This window comes from Falco rusticolus, chromosome 7 (genome assembly GCF_015220075.1).
Source record: "Falco rusticolus isolate bFalRus1 chromosome 7, bFalRus1.pri, whole genome shotgun sequence".
Lineage (NCBI taxonomy): Eukaryota > Metazoa > Chordata > Aves > Falconiformes > Falconidae > Falco > Falco rusticolus.
Window position 1 is genome coordinate 30,491,771 of NC_051193.1, and position 19,417 is coordinate 30,511,187.

The 19,417-nt window shown below is 50.2% G+C and overlaps 1 protein-coding gene across 4 annotated transcripts in view; it reads right to left on the reverse strand.

The window, feature by feature from the left end:
* Nucleotides 1-3,495, reverse strand: part of SYNE2 (spectrin repeat containing nuclear envelope protein 2) — a 185,718-nt gene extending 182,223 nt beyond the window's left edge. For 3 of the 4 annotated variants that reach the window (XM_037393368.1, XM_037393369.1, XM_037393366.1), the window contains exon 1: nucleotides 3,368-3,494. The gene's annotated coding sequence lies outside the window, so the exon portion shown is untranslated. Of the gene's footprint in view, nucleotides 1-3,367 lie in introns of all 4 variants that reach the window. The other variant, XM_037393367.1, reaches the window with a different exon arrangement.
* Nucleotides 3,496-19,417: the final 15,922 nt, after the last annotated feature.

The window sequence follows — 19,417 nt, forward strand, 5'->3', positions numbered from 1 at the left end:
CTACTGCCTTCCTAATTCCCCTTTTCCCAAAATAAAGGAAACAGTCAGATGGTTAACAAACAGATTATTCTGTTGAGTGAAGCTGGCCTGAGCAATAAAAGGCCTGGAGTTCCTCAATTAAATCATAAGGCCGTGCTTGTTTAGAAAGATCTTCCTGAAGACTAGTAATCTGCTCTTTCAGGAAGTTAAGAAAAGGGGAAGGCAGGGATAACAGCAATCTAGATGCAGGAGTTTTCACTAAAGCAGGGACTTGTTCTTACTGAGCAAAATCACTGGAAGTGTCAGCGCAATGTTTGCACAACAGACCTCTGCAGAGAGAGCCATCGATGCTGTCAGGACAGGGAAGTGAAATGCAATGTGCATTTGGGAGCCAAAAGAGAAAGGGCATGTCTCATGCTAAACCTATCTGCTTTGGCAGTATTCCTGTAAAGATCACAAACTTGTTTTGATCCCTAAATATAGCAGAGAAAAGTAATCTACTCCAAGTAGCTCTCTCCGGCAGCACTTGCTGTTTCACGCAGGCAGCAGAACACAAAAGAGATTTGTCAAGCGAATGGGCAAATGAAGCTTGCCAAATTTGTAGGGCAAATTACAATTTAAATGATAGGTCCCAGCCTGGCAGCTGTGAATTCATCAGCTTCTCTCTCAAGCATGTCCAGCTGAGGCTACAGCAGTGCAAACTACCACTCTTCCCCAGTACACCTCTGCTCTGACCTGGAGGAGCTGTCTCTCCAAAGAGTCAGTTTTTCAGGTCCATATAATTCGTCCAGCTAAAAGTTCCCCCCCCAAGTGCTAGTCAGGGTCCTGTGTTTAGTTTTTACACCTTCTGTTCCATGCACTTCAAGCTTTGTGGGCAAAGCAGCCTTCCTCCAAGCACAGCCTGCACATTCGTGTGTCTGTGCTAGTTTTGCACACATGAAAAGGGCCTTTCGACAGTGTCTCCCATGCTGACTGTGCAGGACCCTCTGCTGCAGGAGAAAAACAGGGCTTTGCACAGGCAACTCAGCAGAGCCTCTCCACTACTCCACTAAGTGAAGCACTTTTGTTTACTGATTAAGACAAATAAAATGCCTTTCTCTTTGCTTTCAAAGAATTAGTTGCTTTAGAGGGGAGAAAAAAAACATCACACAAACCTAAATCTCTGATTTACAGCATAGTTTCAAGCCTGTAGAATAACTTTGTGTGTGCAGTGAAAACCAGGCCAAACACTGTTATTCTTACCAGTACGGTTGCCAGAGAGGACCAAACAGCCAAACTGCACATAGACAAGGCAAGAGAAAGAACTGGGTGCTAGGCAGTAACCTGCTAGAATAAACTGTTCACGCTATACAAAATAGATTAAAAAAAATACAGTTGCAATTGCAAAGCCAAAGACTCCAAATCAGAAATAGCCCAGACTAAAGGATGCCTTACTTATTTCACACATTCCCCTTCTGAGCACGCAGGATGACAGAGCCTCCTCACCAGTGTCTGAATCACAGAGAAGTCCAGGCTGCCTTCTTTGAAAACCGGGATTTTTCACAATAGACATAAAGAGGATGAAGGCCTGTGAGCCCTGTGCATCTCCCTCGCTGAAAGGCAGCAACATTACTAACACAAAAGCTACTTACAGGCAAGTTCAGTCAAGCAACAGAGAACGCATGTTGCGTAAACAGAGCTGCGGTGCCATCCTCTCCTGGGCCAGGCAGGCGCCGCTAGGCCACGGCCAAGCAGGGGAGGTAAGCCGCAAGCCACAACGTCTGGCTGCCCCAGCCAACCCCAGCCCACCGAGGCATGGTTCTGTACATTCTGCAGAGATGTACCTCTCGCAGTCACTCCAGTTGTCCAGGACAAAACTCCAGCAAGGAGATGGCATGTGACCGCCAACGCAATTCCTTGGAACAGGATATGCTTCAATTTCCTTACAATTCCACCGGCTTTCGGGACAGTAAACTCCTGGACTGGCTTTTCAGAGACTCTTTGCAAGAAGAAACATGTTCAGTCACCTCAAGCTTTTCCAACGTGAAGCCTTCCCTCACAAATGTTGTCTGTAAAGCCATTCCAAGTTTACCTACAGCACTAGTAAGGCACAACTGCTCTGCAGGAACAGTGTTTACTCACACCTACATTGCACAGGTATCTGCTTCCTCCCCCTTAGGAACTGCTGAGGTGCCCAGGGCACATAAATAGGAAGAAAATTCAGATTTTTCACCCCTCCAAAACAAAGCCAGCTCTGCTCTTGCTTCCTTCTTACAACAACAAGCTCTGCTTTCTCCATCCCAGGAGTATTTCATCACCAACATCCCACCCACTTCTGCGTAGGAAGCATTTGTTCACAATCAGACACTTTTTTTTTCTTAAAAAAAAAACAAACAACAAACCAAACCAACCTTAAACCTGTCAGTCTGCTACCTGTGAAACCCCTTGTTGCAGTCTAAGTGGTTGGTGATGCCAGATGACAATACCAGGAAATACCAGGAATTGATCTTCAATGTTTATTTTTAGAGACTGGCTTTTCTCCCAGCCCTTATTTAATAGTTTACTCTTTCCCTCCTCTCCCCAGTTGTTCTCTCTGGGATCAAATTGCCATTCGTTTCACTTCCAGAGAGTTCACCCATGGACCCCCTCAGCAGAACTTTAGGAATTGAATCCTGGCTCAGACAACACATTCTTTCTATTTCATGGCTATCGTATTTTTCCTCATTTATCAAAAAGGTAGGAGAATGCTCTGGTATTTGTCTGAAATCCGAAGTGCACAGGATCCATTTAACACTCGGCACTTGTCTGTACTTCCTATCTCTGCTATACAAGCAAATTCCTTCAGCAAATTCTCCCCTTGGACACTCAGCTCACTTAGCAAAAGAAGTCTTTCTGCTGTAAACTAGTTCTCCACACAGGAGGAATTTTATCCTTAACCTACCCTGGTTTCCCTGCACAGATAAATTAGGCTTTTTCCAGAAGAGCTCTTGATTTTATTTTTTTTTCCCCAGGCTGCTAAATAACTCAGCGGTGGCAGCAACACTTCAGATCAGACCAGGTCACAGCTCCCTGTGTGGTTCCAAAACTCCCTGAGTTTTGCATTTAGATATGCACTGCAAGGTTCACATATGTCTGTTTAAAGAGTTCCACACCTACTCTGAACATGACTGAATAATCACACACGCCGTCTTAGGCCACTACGAGCCTGAACTGTAGCACTTTTACTCCAAGGCTTATCTGTTTGTGACAGCACAAGTACAATCATCCTCAGCAGCCTAATGGATACACAGTAATTCAGCTATGTGCCTGAACTATGGATTTTGGGATGAGAAAGGACAGGGAAAGGAGGATGAGTAACAGCCTATATAACTTCGCAAAAAGTTTTCACAAAAAGGAAACTAGTACCTACCAGGCACCATCCACCTGCAAAAGCCAGGCAGCTGGTCTCACCCCCAGGAGAGCAGCAGATTGCAAGGCAGCTGCCAGGAGCATGGGCAGGGGAAGGAACACGCCTGCGGCAGCCTGCAGTCATCCTCACCGCTTCCACCTCTGCCACTAACCTGATGTGCGACCTTGAAAAAGCCACTCCACAAATCCCCTCAGCCCCATATTTATAGCAGAAGATTGTCTGGCGCTGTGGGTCCAGCCCAAAGCTTTTCTGAATCCAATGACTGACCAGGGGAGGAGGATGACTTTGAACTGGGCACTGCTGCCTGCTCTCCAGTCTTGGGTAAAGCCCTCCAGGCACACTGCCTGACACGGTGCAACCTACATGGACGCCAAGTCTGGTAGAAATGAGGACACTAGGAGCCCTCCTAGAATCTCCGCTGGGATATGAGACACTTTGGCCGAGATTCAGCTCTCCTGACACTAAACAGCTACAAGAGAGATGCCTCCATGCACATTCATTGTTTGAACTCTGCAGAAACAATGGAGAGAAACAGGCACTTTTAGGGCAGTTCGTCGGGTGTATTTTTAACTGTTCAATTCAGTGTAGATGAATCATGGTCCAGAAGTGTTTGCTCCTCTCTAGTGACTATGAAAGGAGTCTGGAGAACTCTCTCGCAGATAGTTATGTTTTAGCATGGCAAGAGGAATCTCAGCCTTTCAAGTTGGGAGAAAGGAAGTAAGCAACCAGACACATCACACAAGCTCTATGCTTCCCTCCCTCATAAACATCTTGTAGCTAGACAGTATGCATCCACCTTCACCAAGAGGGCTTGGCTTTGCTAGAAGGGTTCCATTCAGTCACTGAACTTGAAGCTTTCACCAAATATGCCTGCAAGCAAAACTCCAAGTTGCTCACCGCATGAGAGCCTCCAAGAAGCAGGACATGCTGCTTGCGGGGCAGCTTTTGTTTCTCTCCCTGCATCATTTAGGTGATGTCACTAAAGCAAACTGAGCTGAACTCACTTCTAAAGTGTCTTTACAACCGCTTCATGGCCAGTTGTACACAGGCCATTTCCTGCAGACCAACAAGGTATGTTCAGCAGTGTATTCACTCCCCTCTCTGCCTCGCCCCTTCATCATTCACCAACTTCTCTTTCTCCTGGCATCCAACAGGCCAAAAGGTCCAGAAAACAAAAGTTTTTTCCTGTAAAACCCACATTTCTGCCTCCTCCCTACACTTCCATCAAAGTAATTACAAGTGCTTTGTTTTACATCTGAATTGTCATTTCCTGTGATAGAACTTGCAGCTTGAGTCTTAAAGCTCAGGTAACTAATACTATTATTTTCTCTTCTTCCCCATCCCTGGCCACAAATAGTACTGCTTGTATCAGTAATATGGGTCAGCAATTCCTTAAAAACCTCTCAAGCCAATTTGCACGGCTGCATTGTGTAGGGAGTTATCAGCACGCTGCAGGAACACTAGAAAGCAAACATGCTTCCCCACAAGAGACCAGTGACCAAAGTTATGGCCAGAGTCAAAGCTCTGCCCCATTTCCCCTCCTGTGGGGAGATAACAGCCTGTTCTGCACCAGCCCTTTCTCCCTTTCTGGGTACGCAGCTGAACTAAACAGAAGTTTTTCCCCCATGCCCTCTTCTGTCCCTGTCCTGGTCCTGTCACATCTCCACAGAAGCGGCTCGCTTTGTCTCCTGCTGTGAACACTCTGAAACAGGTGATCTACAGAGGCTGGCTGCCTCATGGCCTCACTTATACTGGGGTTTGTGTGTGATCCATGAAGGTCACAGAAAGCTGGTCAGTATTCAGAGGCACTGTTTAGCCTTCCCGACCCCACTCTGGAATCCCTTTGCAGATAAAAACACTCCAGACATCAGGGGTCTCTCCCCTCTCAGCATTATCTCAAGCCAAAATACGTTCATACATTTATCCTGCACAGTGACTGCTTGCTGCCGACACCCCTCATGCTCCACAGGATGCAAGTCAGTCCAGGAAGGGTAAGACAGTCAAATCCATGTCCTATGGGGTAACATACACTATACGGTTTGATTCACAGTCCAGGTATAATCTCCTGCTCCTGCAGGGGAAGCTCCATGTTGGCACGGGAGGGAGCGAGGTGAACATAGCCTGTGCCTTAGCACAGACATACCACTTGTATTCCCAGACATATATTTACACTCTAGACCAACTCATCCACACCAGCTGAAGTAAAAAAATCCCCCAGACCCCAGCTAGGTCTCAATCCCCTCTAAGGAGCACAGCTGGCAAATCAGATCAACCTGATCTCCCAGTGGCTATGCAGGCTCTGTCTCATTTACAGGAGTATTCCACCCACACTGGCTGGGGATGAAATTCAAGCAAAGAACGATTAGGTGCAAGCTGTAGGAAATGTCACCTTCCCTTTAATCACAGCTTATGGATCCAGTCCCGAAGCGTTACTCATACACCTCATACACACTCCACGTGTATAATCCCACCACTTAATCCAACTACTTGTTCAAACAGGCACGTTGCTAGGAGTGGGTCCCTGCCACCACTGTCTGCATTTCCAGCGTTCCTCCAAGACCAGGTCCTCTCCCACATCTAAAAGTCCCATGACAGTTCAAAATAAACCATGGGAAAGCGAGGGCAAGTGTGGTGGCACACACAGCTCATTCCCTCAACATGAGAAACAACACAGCCCACTGCAACCTGGTATGTGCTCTCCCACACCGCCAGATCATCTTGGGGAAACACTTTAGTTGTGGTAAGCAAGAGATAAGCATCTCTGCACATACACAGAAAAAGCATCTCAGCTGGTAGACTTTTAAAACTAGTACTTATTGTGCCCCAGGGAAGAAAAGAAATTGGGTAAATGGGCTGAAGGGCACAGCTTTGCTAGGACGAGTTTGGATCATCTCTTCGTATCTCTCCGTACAAACCCAGCCATTGAGAGTCCAGATCTGAAACAGAGCCGCAGTTGCTAAGAAAACAACGCTGCAAACAGATGTCAGGAGATGATTCATGGAGTACGGGCATATCCCTGTACTACAGATAAACCCAAATGAATGAGGCTCTTTATACCTGATCTTCCAAGCTGTGCTTCTTCATGCCCTCTTTGGGATTTTTTCTTTAGTTCATTTCTATATTCAGACAGCGAGGAAACGAAGCAGAGCTGAACTCACTGTTAACAGAATTAATTACTGGTAAAGGGGTTTTACAATGTGTATAACAAACCCAGTAAAAGGGCTAAACTCTGGCCCATTTTTCTGCTGAAACACAAAGCAACTTTGCCCAAAATCCTATCAGAAGAAATAACATGAAACCCACAGTTTAAAACTGCAAAGGAACGAATAGCAACAATTTTTGCCTTTTGCTATGTTCCCATACACCATAAAACTTAAAATTAACAGCTAGGGAGATAAAGCATTTGCAACCTATTAGATCATTAGCCAGCAGTGCATGCCACTTCTTGAATTACCTCATTGTCTCTATGCCTAAAATCTTTGCCTGACAAATAAATTAAAAAATCTCTAGCGTGCTACAGGACTGGCCGAGTGCTACTGACACCAACAAAGTTCTCATTTACTTTAGTGAGCTTTTAATCAGATTTAATTGGAGAAAAACAGCTCCTTCGGCCCTCTTAAACCATCACAGTCAATTCTTAACACAGTATGATAGGAACAGCACTTCAAATACAGTTTCCTGAGGTTATTTGTAAAGAACTGTTGAAATAAAGGAATTCCGCTACATGTTTTTATAGATAATTAGGGTAAAAAAGCAATTATTCATTACCCTTTATTATGAAGTAGAAAAGAACAAACATAATTTATACACTTCTGAGCACGTGTTTGTACAGCATCTCACACAAGTAGGGTCCAAACATTGCCACAGTATGCATCAGTGCAGGGCAATGCGTTGATTGTGGTTACCGCTGATTTTTCATCACCCCCCCAAACTCCCCCATGTCACTGCCCATCCCCCTCTGCTTCAACTCGTCCCCGCTGCCATCCGCTCCCCTGCCACCTCACACTCACCCCACGTCACCCTGTCCTCTCCCACCAAGGCATGTCACCTTCTGCCTCAGAAATCAGCTATTTAGGCGACCCCGATTTCAACGTGAGGCAGCTGCATGTGTGCCTGTGGGGCAGCAGACACTGTTATTGTGGGCAGCGTTAACAGCCACCACCGTGCCCCTTCCCGGAGCCATAAATCCACCCCAGGAACGGCTGAAGCCCATGACTCAGCTACCCAGGCGCCAGAGGCCACGTGTGTCCCTCCTGCAGGTATTGCGTTTCAAGCGGGGCTATAAACACGCTACGGTCTTGTTAGCTTGGCCAGCGGTCACAATAACCGGCCCAAATCCTGCACGTGGCACTTACGTCTTTGTCGTAAGTGTCTCTGTGACGTGAGATCGCCCTGAAAGCTGAAGAGAACGTGGGGATGACAGAAAGAGGGGGAGAGGGCAGACGGGACACAAGGCATGCTGAAAGAGGGACACGGAGGTGTGAGGAGCACAAGCTCGCTGACCTGACAAAGGCCGTGAGAAACTCGCAGCCAAACTTTAAGTGAAGTTTCCTCGGTGTAGGTACTGAGTAACTCGAGGAGCGCGCACCTGCTCTGCCTCCCAACTCCTCCAGCAGCTCCCAGGCGGGACACAGGAGCAAGAGGAATGACCCTGTTGAGGGGAGGGAGGGCCGAGGCTGGTTTTAGGCATCTAAAAGCCAGGTGACGGCATCTCACCTTCGGTGAGGGGACAGGCCAGAGCGCCCTCCCTTAACCCCGCAGCCCCCGCCCAGAGCCCGCCCCGACCGCAGCCCCAGAGCCCCGGGGCCGCGGCCCGGGCCCCGCCGCGCCGCCCCGGGAGCGGCTGCAGCCCCACGCGGCGGGAAGCGCCCGCAGCCGGCACCGCTTTACCCGGGCCCAGCGCTACCAAACCGCCGGCGGCAGAACCGCCCGAAAGTAGCAGCTCCTTGTCCCGAGAACTTTGCCTGAGCCAGTACCCGCCATCGGTTCCCAAGCGCGGAACCCAAGGGAGCGCGACTGCCCAGCCCGGCCCGCCCAGCCCCAGCCCGGCGCGGGGCGGCCGGTAACCGCCGTTTACCTGAGCGCTCCCCCGCCCCGGCCGCGCTCCCCGCCGCCTCCGAACCAGCCGCTTCCCGCTTCCCGCCGGGGAAACGCTGCCGGCCGCGCCGCCGGACGGGCACCGCTGCGGGGAGGGGAGGGCAGGGCCCGGCGGGGGCGGCAGTTCCCACAGAGCCCGGCTCCCGCCGCCGGCCGTGCCCCGCCAACTCCCGCCGCTGCCTCCGCCCCCCGCGGCCCCTCAGCCGCTTCCCCAGCAAAAGGGCTGGGAGAGGGGGCACTCGCCCCGGGAGCGGGGTCCCCTCCGCGCCCCCCGTGGGGCGTCGCTGCGCAGGGGGCGCGGGCGGTGCCGAAGGTGAAGCCGGCAGAGAGGGAACAAAGGCGGCGGGGAACAAAGAGCGGCAGGTACCGGGGCAACGGAGGGGAGGGCGCCGGGCGGGGCGGCGGCACCGGCGGGCTGGGGCCGGCGGAGCCACCGCTCTCCGCACAAAGACGCGAGCGGGCCGCGCCGCAACTTCCCGCGGGCGGGTCCCGGCGGGGCACACTCACCACGGGCGCAGGCCCGGCGTCGGCGGCGGGCGAGGGGGCGGCGGCAGCAGGAGGAGGAGGAGGCACCGGCGGCACCGGCCGCTCCCCGCCCCGGCCGTTGCCAGCGAGCGAGCGCGCTCTCCGCCCGCGAGCGGGAAGGCGGCGCGGGCGCGCGGCCCCGGCCCCCGCAGCCCGGCCCGGCCGGCGCTCCGCCTCCCCCCGCTGCGGCGGGAGGGCCCGGCGGGCTGCGCGGCCTCCCCGGGCCGCCGCCGACCCCGCAGCCGCGCCGTCCGCCGGGCGGGCGGGGGCTGCCGCCGCCTCGCACCCTCCCGTGCCCCCACCAGCCGGCGGCGCGGGGTGCCCGGGTGGGCCGGGGAACGGGCTCTGCCCCGGCCTGTGCCGCTCCTCAGCGCGCCGGTGGAGGTCCCGGGCCCCGCGGGAAGAGCCCACCGGGCCCTCGCGCCCCGGGCAGCGGCTCGTCCCGGAGCCGGATGGGAAGAGCTGTGCGGTGCTCGGAACCGCTTTCTGGCCTGGGGAGACGGAGACACAAAGCAAGAAAGTACCTCAGTGCTGTCACCGCTCTGCAGCCTCCCAGCCAGCTGTGGAAGGGCGGGAATACGAGCAGGCAACAGCTGGAGACCTCTCCCCTCCCTGCACGGCCTCACAGCCCTGCCCGGCTCAGCTCCCTTCGCCTCAGGCAGCGCTCCCTGGCCCGAGCCAACTTACCCCCTTCCAGGTCCAGGCTTTCCCCAGCCGTAGGGGCAGCGTCATCTGGCCTTGCCTTGCCAGGACTCCGGCAGGGGAAGCAGGGGCCCGGTTACGTGAACATGGAGCAAACCGGGGCTCTTCTAGAGCTTCAGAGGAGGGCTTTTGCAAGGGGGAAAGGAAGGAATTCCTTGGATTGGTTCCACTTGATACTGGCTAGCTTTTGGCTGCAGGCTTCGCGAAGTGAGAGGGTATAAATACTGAGATTTGCTTTACACAACCAGAGGTCAGCCACTATGCAAAGAAAAATACCACTTCCCAAAAGCCTCTTCCTGCCAGCACCAATACATCGGCCGTCTCCTCAACCTGTGCTGATAACACATCAGCCCGCTTAAAATAAGCAGAAGCAAGCAAAGTCTTGCATTTGAAGGCTACAAAGCCAAACGTACCTACTTGTTAAAGTTTCTCTTAATACCCACAGACGTGCAGACACTCAGAGAGACTCTGCCAGATCTGGAGCCCTGATTTTCTGTAAGGAAATCCTTCTTTTCCAGGCAAAAGTGAACCCTGCACCTCTCTGAGTGCTACTTCAGCTCAGCCCAACTTGCAGAAGCACCAGTCAAAGCTGGTTACAACTTTACTGCCCTGCCTTGGCAAACATATGCTCCAGTTCATGCTGTCCTTGCGACAGATTGACCCATGAGCGCCCTTTATGTACTTTTTTTACTTATTTTATTGAAGATTAATTGGTGTTTGTATAGTAAGTAACACCATTGTCTTCGGTACTCCACAGACACAGCTGAAGGCGAAGGGCTGCACTCTGGCTGTGCTGTAGTTTCTTAACTTCTGTGTTATGACTGCTGTAGTGCATGTCCTTGAAGTGAAACAAGCATTTCTGACTGATTTGCTACTTTTCACTGCCAGATCTCAGCCTTGTGTTTAAGGAAGGAGAGAAGAAAATGCACTATCAAAGCCAAGCCCTATTACTTGCAGAATTATGTCAGCCCCCTTCTTGATCATTTGAGACTCTTCCACGTGCCATCAAATTCAGCAGAAAAAGTCTCATGGAGTCTTGACCTTTTGTGCCTTGGAGAACACCACCCCACGTTACTGCTCCATGCTGCTCTTGCTGGCTTAAACCTGCTGTGAATCACACAGCTCCCCATCCCAGTGTGCACAGCATTGCAGGCACCTGCCAGGCTTTGTCAAACACAAGCACAGGTCCCAGCCCAAGGTGCTTGTTTCCACTGAAGTTATGCATTTCCTAACTAGCTTGTGAAGCACTTTGAAGCTATGACACTAAGTATTACTAATACTGAATGGTATTATTGGACAGGCATAATGTGAGTAATTAATTAGTAATACCATAAAACCCGGTGCGAGACACAAAGGTAGAATTAAGCCATATAGGCCTACTTTATATCCAGATCTTCTAGCTGTTGATTACTCAGTACAGCCTGACACTCTGAAAATAAGCTTTCTTCTCTTTTTTTTACACAGCCTTCCAGCTAGGAACTGCTGGAGCCCTGTGCTCAGACTAATGCTCTCACAGGTATATGGGCACTGCCAGCAAGGCTAGCAAGTGACTGCCATGGCTCAGCCACTGTGGAAGGTGACCAGCTAGAAGCTGGGTGAGCAGGGCTCTCACCTACTGCCCACAGGTGTCCGAAATGAGCTGCCTGGATGGATGCACAGGGCGCTGGGCAAAAGCCCTGCAGAGCAGCACTGCAGGCTACAAGCGGCGATGGTGAAGGTAACTGTGGTGGGGATGAGAAGCCCTCACAATTCCTGCATGCCTCCTGAACAAGCGCGTATGATAGTCCAGTGGTGTGTCTTGCCCCAGCCTTCCCACACCACCCTGAAGAGCAAACTCACAGAGCTGGATGTCTTTTGTACAAGGCATGCAGGTATCTCGCACTCGCAGGTCCCATGGATGAACGGCGTGAGCTTCATGGTGGGACATCCCCTTTATAATGCAGAATTTGCACAACTAGATTCCAACATTGGAGGGAAATCAAATGCCCCAAGTCCACTGGATAAAGTGTTAATTCTGAAGGATAGTGATGGCTGCGTAAACTAAGTTTGTTTGGAAACTCCAAGTCATGTTTACTCTGTAGTCTGCCAGAACAAACCTTTGGCCTGGTGACCCTCCTCCTTCCCCTGTGTGCAACCCCCTGGGCCATGCTGGCACGGTGTGTACGCTGGAGCTGGGACCCATATTGAGGTTAGCCCAGAAGAATACTTTGTTTTCAGCTGGATTGCTCCCAGGACTCGATTGCAGTATGGACACACAAAGAGGTATGTCAGCACGACTGAGGGTGCAGCAGGATCCAGCACAGAGACTGGAAAGCATGGCATAAGCTGGAGCTGGGAACAGGACTGTAGAGCAAAAGAACAAGGGACCAGCACCATGCCAGAAATCTTCCACCCTGCTGGTGCAGCAACACTGAGGAAATAACGCTGTGGTTCTACAGACATCATTTTTGGTGGCAGCACTTTGATGGAGCAGTTGGGTTATGCTCCCTCCCTTGTGCTGGTGCAGCTCTTTGTGCCGTTCTGTCATCAAATGGACCAGAGACTGCTTAAAAAAAGCAGCACCCTCCCCACCGCAGTTATTTTTACCTTGACTCAGTTTCAAGGCACAATTCACCTGTTTCTACCCAGGTGCAACTGGAGGGAGAATGTTGGAGTGGGCAAGTGTAGCCAGGAGCAGGCAAACAGGGGTCTGCCTAAATCCACAGTGCCCCTCAAAAAAAAAAAAAATAAAGCCCATGGCCTAATGCCTCAGGGAGCATTTCTTTTCAGCAATCATGGGCAACTTGTTTGTCAGAATTAAGGAGATCAAAAAAGAGAAACAAAAGGTTGAATCCATACAGGCACTTGCAGCATTTGCATACAATTTTCCTCTGCAAAACATAAAAGGAAATCTGACTGTAATCATGTTAGAAATGCTCCCTTTTCCCCTCCCATTTAATCTAAACATCATGTATGACACCATCCCCAGCATGAAAGATGACAATCCAGCAGACCACTTAGGCGTGGACACTGGCTTTAACATCTGATTGTTTCTGATGAAGGCAGTGGAAACACTTAGGTGGTTAAAGTTGCACATGCTTAAATGCTTTGTTAGGTTACAAGCTAATTTAAGGACCGAGAAGCACAGCTCCGGAAGAGAAAAATAGGTTAATAACACTGAAGTCGCAGCAAATCTGTAGGAAGTCTCCTGGAATAGGCTCATAATTAGTAAATTTATACCTCTCAAAGTAAATATCCTCACCTTCAGTTCCCTTTTTCCCCTGATTTTGCCTGCAGACTACGGTTCCTGGCTAAAACCGAAGCCTTCTACACTTACACTTAGAAATTAGCACCTGAACCTTATAGAAGCATATAGGAGCCTGCACCACATGCATCTTTCTATAAAGCATTGCATGAGTGATGTGTTTCAGAGAGGTAAGAGTCCTAAGGTAACCAATGCTGAAAATGCAGTTTGATGTGAACTCCCAAATTTTTCAGAGCAGAGGCACCAGACTGCACTCACCCAGAGGCACAGCCCAGGTTAGTCTCCTGAGGGCAGGGCAGGCTCCTGCAATCTGAACTGAGCAAGGCTTGTTTTGCTCTATTTATAATGCAGGCACTATGCGTGAGTAAACGTTTCCAGTCTACATTTTCCCACCTCCCAAAGCACATCAGCTTCTTAGTTACAGGCAAGGCACAGAGTTGTAACTTCAGGTTCCACTCTGAAAATTGAAATTCAAAGCTGAGCACCCCCAGCCCTCCCTAATAGCTGGGTGGAGTCTCTTGGATCACCGGTTTTTACTGAGGTACCTCTACCTGTCCAAGTCATGCTTCAGGTACTTAAGTGCCTTTTTGGATCCCACTTGAAGCCTTGTATTGATGGGCTTAGTGGGCTTAGCAGACTGTGTTTTAGGAGTCTGTTACACTCCTGGTAAGATCGTGTCAAGGTCTTCCCAACCTTTAGTGGTCCATAAGACCTTGACTCAATCTTGCCAGTAAACTCAGCCAAGGCTTTGGGCTCAGAATAACCTTATCTTAAACTCAAAAGTTTATCCACTTTTTTCACTTACAGTAGTCGGTCTAACAGAAAACTATGACCTCTTCTGTCCTTAGACTGTTGTGGTGCAGCACTTGTGCTGCAGTGTATTTGTAAGAGCATTGTAACAAGGCTGCAGTCGAGATCACACCAGTCCTATCAGCTTTATCCTCATGCTCCAAGGTTGGCTGGTGCCTCCCAAGTACACTGTATCTCACTAGCAGTTTGGCATCTCAGTTTTGGCTCTAGTTTTCCGAAGCTGAGTGAGGGAAACCTGCCAAGAAACACGCATTCAGCTGACTGTAGTAGAAGCTGGAGAAACAAAGTGTAGTGGTCAAATGCCAGGTCTGGGTTCAGGAACCTGCAGGACGTGTGAGGAAATAACAGCGGCTGGGCAAGCAGCTTCTTTGCAAAATAGCTCCAGTGGGCCACCTGCAAGCTCCAGGTGCCTATAAAGCAAATCTGGGCAGCAGAAGGCACCTAAGGGCTTATGCATTTTTCATTTGATGGCCTCCTCTCACCCCCGAAGCCCTTTCACTGATGCTCAGACAAGACCTGCAGTAGTTTCACTTTGAGAAGTGACTGTTTAGTCTCTTGACAGCCTTTCGCTTCCTTGCCACCTCCAGCAAAATGCCCTTTCTCCATAGTTGCAGGTCTTGATGGTTCTAGGACACACCTAGGCTGAGCACTGCCAAAACAACATCAGCACTTGCCTCCTGCTCATGCTGTACCAGGCACCCTTCTCACACCTCCATCCTCCTGCAGGACAAGGCACCCTTGAGCAGCTGTCAGGCAGCAGTGGTTTTATTTGCCTCTGCTTCTACTGGAGGCAGAACAATCCCACATGTCTTGGGTGGCTACAGCCCATTTTCAGCCATGATTCAATGGAGAACAAAAAAGCTCTCAAGGGTAGGAAGCAGGGCTAAGGCTTCTTTGGAAGCAGGATTTAGTAATCCTGATCACCACCTTTAAAAATCAGTGCCCTTGGGCCCCAGCCAGCCCTCAGCTCTGTCAACATCTTTACTGCCAGCTTTACTAACAGTCACACAAATGTAAATCTAGTGTGAGAAGAGGATTAAGCCCATTCTGGTTTTATGGCCTATGAAATGTCTACTGCCCCGCTGCCACTGTGTAGTAGAAAAGGGGAATTCAGGTTGCTATTGCATCTTGAAAATTTTAAAGGAGAAAATGTAATTGCAGAAACTTCACCAGCCAGCGAAGTGTATATGCATACAAGGTTTCTTCTAAGTCAGAAGCTAAAAGCCTGTACCTTGCCAGATGCTGGTTAAGGTACACCATTTTTTTCCTGCGAAATAAGATTAGCAACAGCAATTTTCCATGCATTCAAGTTCAAGATTTCGTCTGCAAGGGGATTACAGCGCAGGCAAACATGAGCCTGCCTGGATACTGCCCTGTGTGCTGCTCTCACTTGGGATGAGACCTGTGCAGGGGGCTATTTTGGAATCTTACTAAAATGATTATTTCTTCACTCATGACTCGGTTGGCTGAGATCTGCAAGAAGGACTAAGGGAATTAGATTTATGGTTTCTAAAAATTTCAGTTCGATGTGGGTACCTGACTCCCTTAGGCTGATATTTTCATACAAAAGGCTAGTAATGTTTTTTTAACTATAAAATTTATGATTGGATTTCAGCACTTGGTTTGGGAATATATTTTGGTTCCAGATTTCTATAATCTTAAAGCATCGCTTAGACCTCTTAGGAGAATCACAGTACCACTGAATAATTGCTATTGTTTATTAACAGTATAACTCCACTGTTCTGTCAGCAGAAAAACAGCCGGGCTGAATACATAGTTTAAAGATGCAGAATTATGCGCATTTATGCACAAGCCTGAAGAGCAGACAATATTTAAAATGTACTTCAGGGCAAGAGATTAACTTCTCATTACATTCTTTATTTTCCAGTTTATCCTGGTCTCTAGCTTGAAAGTCTCATTCAGTCCTTTCCCGTGTAAAGCTGCCGCTGTCTTCAATTGTAAGATTTCCTGGGTGACTGACTTTTTTGGTCACAGCAGGTAGGTAGGGACTACAATGAGATGCTGCACTGACCCTTGAAGGCACAACGGATGGCATTTGCCAAACTGGGATTCCATCTCCCTGGCAGACACTTGCATACGCTCTACCTCTCTGCTTCATCTTTCAGTCCTCTCAGTGAAAATCTTTTGCAGATCAGAAAGAAAAGTGGCCCATGGAAGACAGAAGGCAGTGACCTCTTGTTTTGGTATTTAGTGCTGTTTGTTTTGGCATTTCAGGTATATTTAGTGAACTGTCATATGTTATAATTTGCGTGGGGACAAGCTCCCATACTGTGAGAAACATTTGCTGTCCTGCATCACCCAGGGTCCTTAAATTGCTCTTTCATTTTCACACTGGTCTATTTTAAAAGCAGCGTTAGGGGGCACATTGTCTCCTGTAAATCCACGGTGAGATCTTGAGCTACCAAACACCTGTGAAGCATCACTGCAGGTTTTTAGCCAAGTCCTCTTCTCCTGAGCAAATAATTTGGTCTTTCTTTATAAATAGTTTTCCTGAAACCAAGGGTAATGCATGCTAAACAAGACACTGTTGTGTTTTCTGACTGTGTGGCAGACTGTCCCTCGAAGCATGGCCCCAGCCTCTGGTGGTATCACCCGCCCTGCGACAGGCCTGGATATTTTTGGCTGTTGAGGCCCTGGTGCCAGGCGCTGAGGGACCTTCTGCTGCGCAGGAGCATGTGTACCACCATCCCATCGCATGCGGGCAGCCACCAGCCACACATCAGTACTGCTCACGGGTTTGCTTATTCATCTGCTGCCCAGGGCTGACTGCAGAGCATGCCTTGCTTGCAATTTACAGGGGGAAAAAACAACCGTTATTTTGTGTTTAGCCTGAACACTGAGTTGTCGGTGATCAGCAGTCACCCTCACATCTTAAAGAAAGGGAAGGAACACAACAACAAAAAGAGCCCCTACCAGCACAAAGCTGGGGCTAAATCATCGGGACAGGCGCAGCGCTGCTGTCATCCCTCCCCAGCCCCTGCAGGGCCCCCCAGGTGGGACCCTGCAACCCCTGCTCTCCCCAATCCTCTCCACAGCCTTGCAACCTGCTGTCCCCACCCTGGGGATGTTGCACCCCACGGCCAGCCTGTCAGGGTGAAGCTCGCCCACTGCACCGGCTGCCAGCCCCAAAGACGAGCCCGGCTCAGAGGCAGCCGATTACACCTCCTGCAGCCAGCTCTGCGCTTCCTCAGCGCTTGTCCCCCTGCCAAAAAGGAATACTCCCGTCAATACCACTCCTGACATGGGCTTTTCCTGCAGCAAGTCCCAGAACATACTCAGATACACACTACCAAGGTGGATCTTGGTGCACAACAGGGAGCCAAGCTGCCCCCTCCAGCTGCTGGACTTCTCCCGGCTGCTGTATAGGGAAGGCCTGGCCCTTATTCTGCAGTAATAAAGTAAATGCTTTTTCCAGATTTTAATTTCTGAGTAATATCTACTGATACATACGCCAGTGCAATACATTATCAGGTATTGTATACTACTTGCACTGGAAAAAGCAAGGTCAAAGGAGTACGCCTTGCAGGCATGGCAAAAATTCTGTGATGATTGCAGATCTTCCAGTTGTTGTTATTATTAAGGGTTGCAGTGCATAAAATCCAGGACTCTCCTGTGGCAAAGGAGCGAACCGCTGCCACCAGCAGGAAAAGGGTTAGAGAAGCCTGTGCACAGCCCTGGAGGTGTCAGAGGTAGTGGAGTCATTACGGGTGCCGGTGCAGGAGGTCATTCCTGCCAGAGGTAGGACCTGTTCAAGCCTAAGTTGGTCAAACTGATGTCTGAGCCTCCTCAGGGTTTGGTGGGCAGGGAGCAAAATGCTCCCGGCAAGTGTGTGGATGAAGACGGGAGCAAAGGAGTCCCTGTTGGAGCACAAGCTCACACAGGTGAGAAGGAGCAGGCCAAAGATGGGGGAAACATGGCTGTGAAGAGCAACAAAGTCCTGGCAGGGCCAGGGCTCGAGTGGACGGTGGCCGACGCAAGGCCTCACCACTTCTCCAAGAGTTTTCTGTCCTTCCCCACCACCTCTAGCTGGGTGGTCTTTGCATCTCCTCCGCATGGGGACTGGCACTTGTGGGAGCCATAAATTCCAGCTTAAACGAGCCAATGCAGCTGCAGAACAGTCCGGAAAAAGGCATGTGGTTGGGTTTCAGTTGGCTGGCTGGAGCCAGCACAGGGGTCCATGGCTGACGGATTAGAGACGTGGGGGAGCAGGCTGCAGCTTCTGGCAGCTCTGCCCACATAGGGAGCATGAGCCAGCGTTTCGTTTAAGCTGATGTGAGTGGGGCAGGCACAGTAGGGTGATCCCATCCTGCGCCACCCCAGCCGTGCTCTCTCTTTCTGTTCCACATCAGATTTAGGGTTGCGAGGCTGCCAAGGTAAGTCAGCTCAACTAGCAGATCTAACAGAAAACTACTAGGAAGCTTTTCTTTACCGAGAGGGTGGTCAAACACTGCAACAATCTTCCTCGAGAGGTGGTCGATGTCCCCAGCCTGTCAGTGGTTAAGAGACATTTAGACAATGCCCTTAATATCATGCTTTCACATTTGGTCAGCCTTGAATTGGTCAGGCAGTTGGGCAAGATGATTGTTGTAGGTCTCTTGCAACTGAAAAATTCTATTCTGTTCTACTGTTTCATGGTGGTACTTTCTGGGATGCTTCCGATCAATCAGATCAGCTCACTGAACAAACTCATCCCATGGTCATGTCAGCACTCGATGCAGTGCAAAGTCTTACGCGTGTGGTTTTGTGATGTGACTGAGCTCATTTACTTGCCCACAGCCCCCGAGGCACATGGTCGGGTCCCTGCTCCCCACCCCATCAAACCTGTGGCTGGGGAGGACTGCAGCACCAGCACCGGTACCCGCTGAATACACCGGTACATGCAGCAATCCTGCCCTTCAGGGAGCTGAAGCAACAAACAGCTCATTGCGAAAAATAAAAATAGCTTCTGGCTGTGCTGGTCCAGCACCCTGACTCACCATGCCGGGGAGCACCAAAGCAAGGGATCGGGGGAAATGGATCTGCTGGCAGTTTGATGCACTCAGCCATACCCTAAAGCCACCCCACCCAGCAGAGTCGGCCCACAGCAAGACTCGCAGTGCCAGCTGGCAGGCAGAAAGCAAGGGTCGCAAGCCGACGTGCAGTGAAGTGTCCTGCTGCAGGGCAGTGTACGCTGCTGTAGCAAGATGCAGCGCAGGGCTCCAGATGTTTCACCAACCCAGAAAAAAAAGCCAGGTCAAGGTCTCTCCAGGCCATACAAAACAAGCTGCAGGCAGATGTGCACGAGCAGACCGTATTTCTAGGAAAGAACACATCTTTTAAGACAAAAGGCAATTCTTGCTGGTGCAAGCAAAGGTAAGCTGGATGTGGGAGAGCACGTGCCTGTTGGGGCAGGGAAACAACTCACCTGCAAGTGCCAGATGGGCCCCCAAGAAAGCCCTGTGTGACACAGACATGCTGTTCTTCCACTGCCACCATGGACTAAAACAAAAGGTAAACCTCTGTCAAGGTCAGAGTCTTACTCCTTGCTGTTTTAATAACAAAGTTCACTGTGCAATTCGTCTCCGTGCTCCTTCTTCACTTCAGGCAAGTCCAAAAGTGAAATGGGAATGGGGTAAGAGGCCAGAGCTGAAATGCAAGGAGAAATTGCTCAT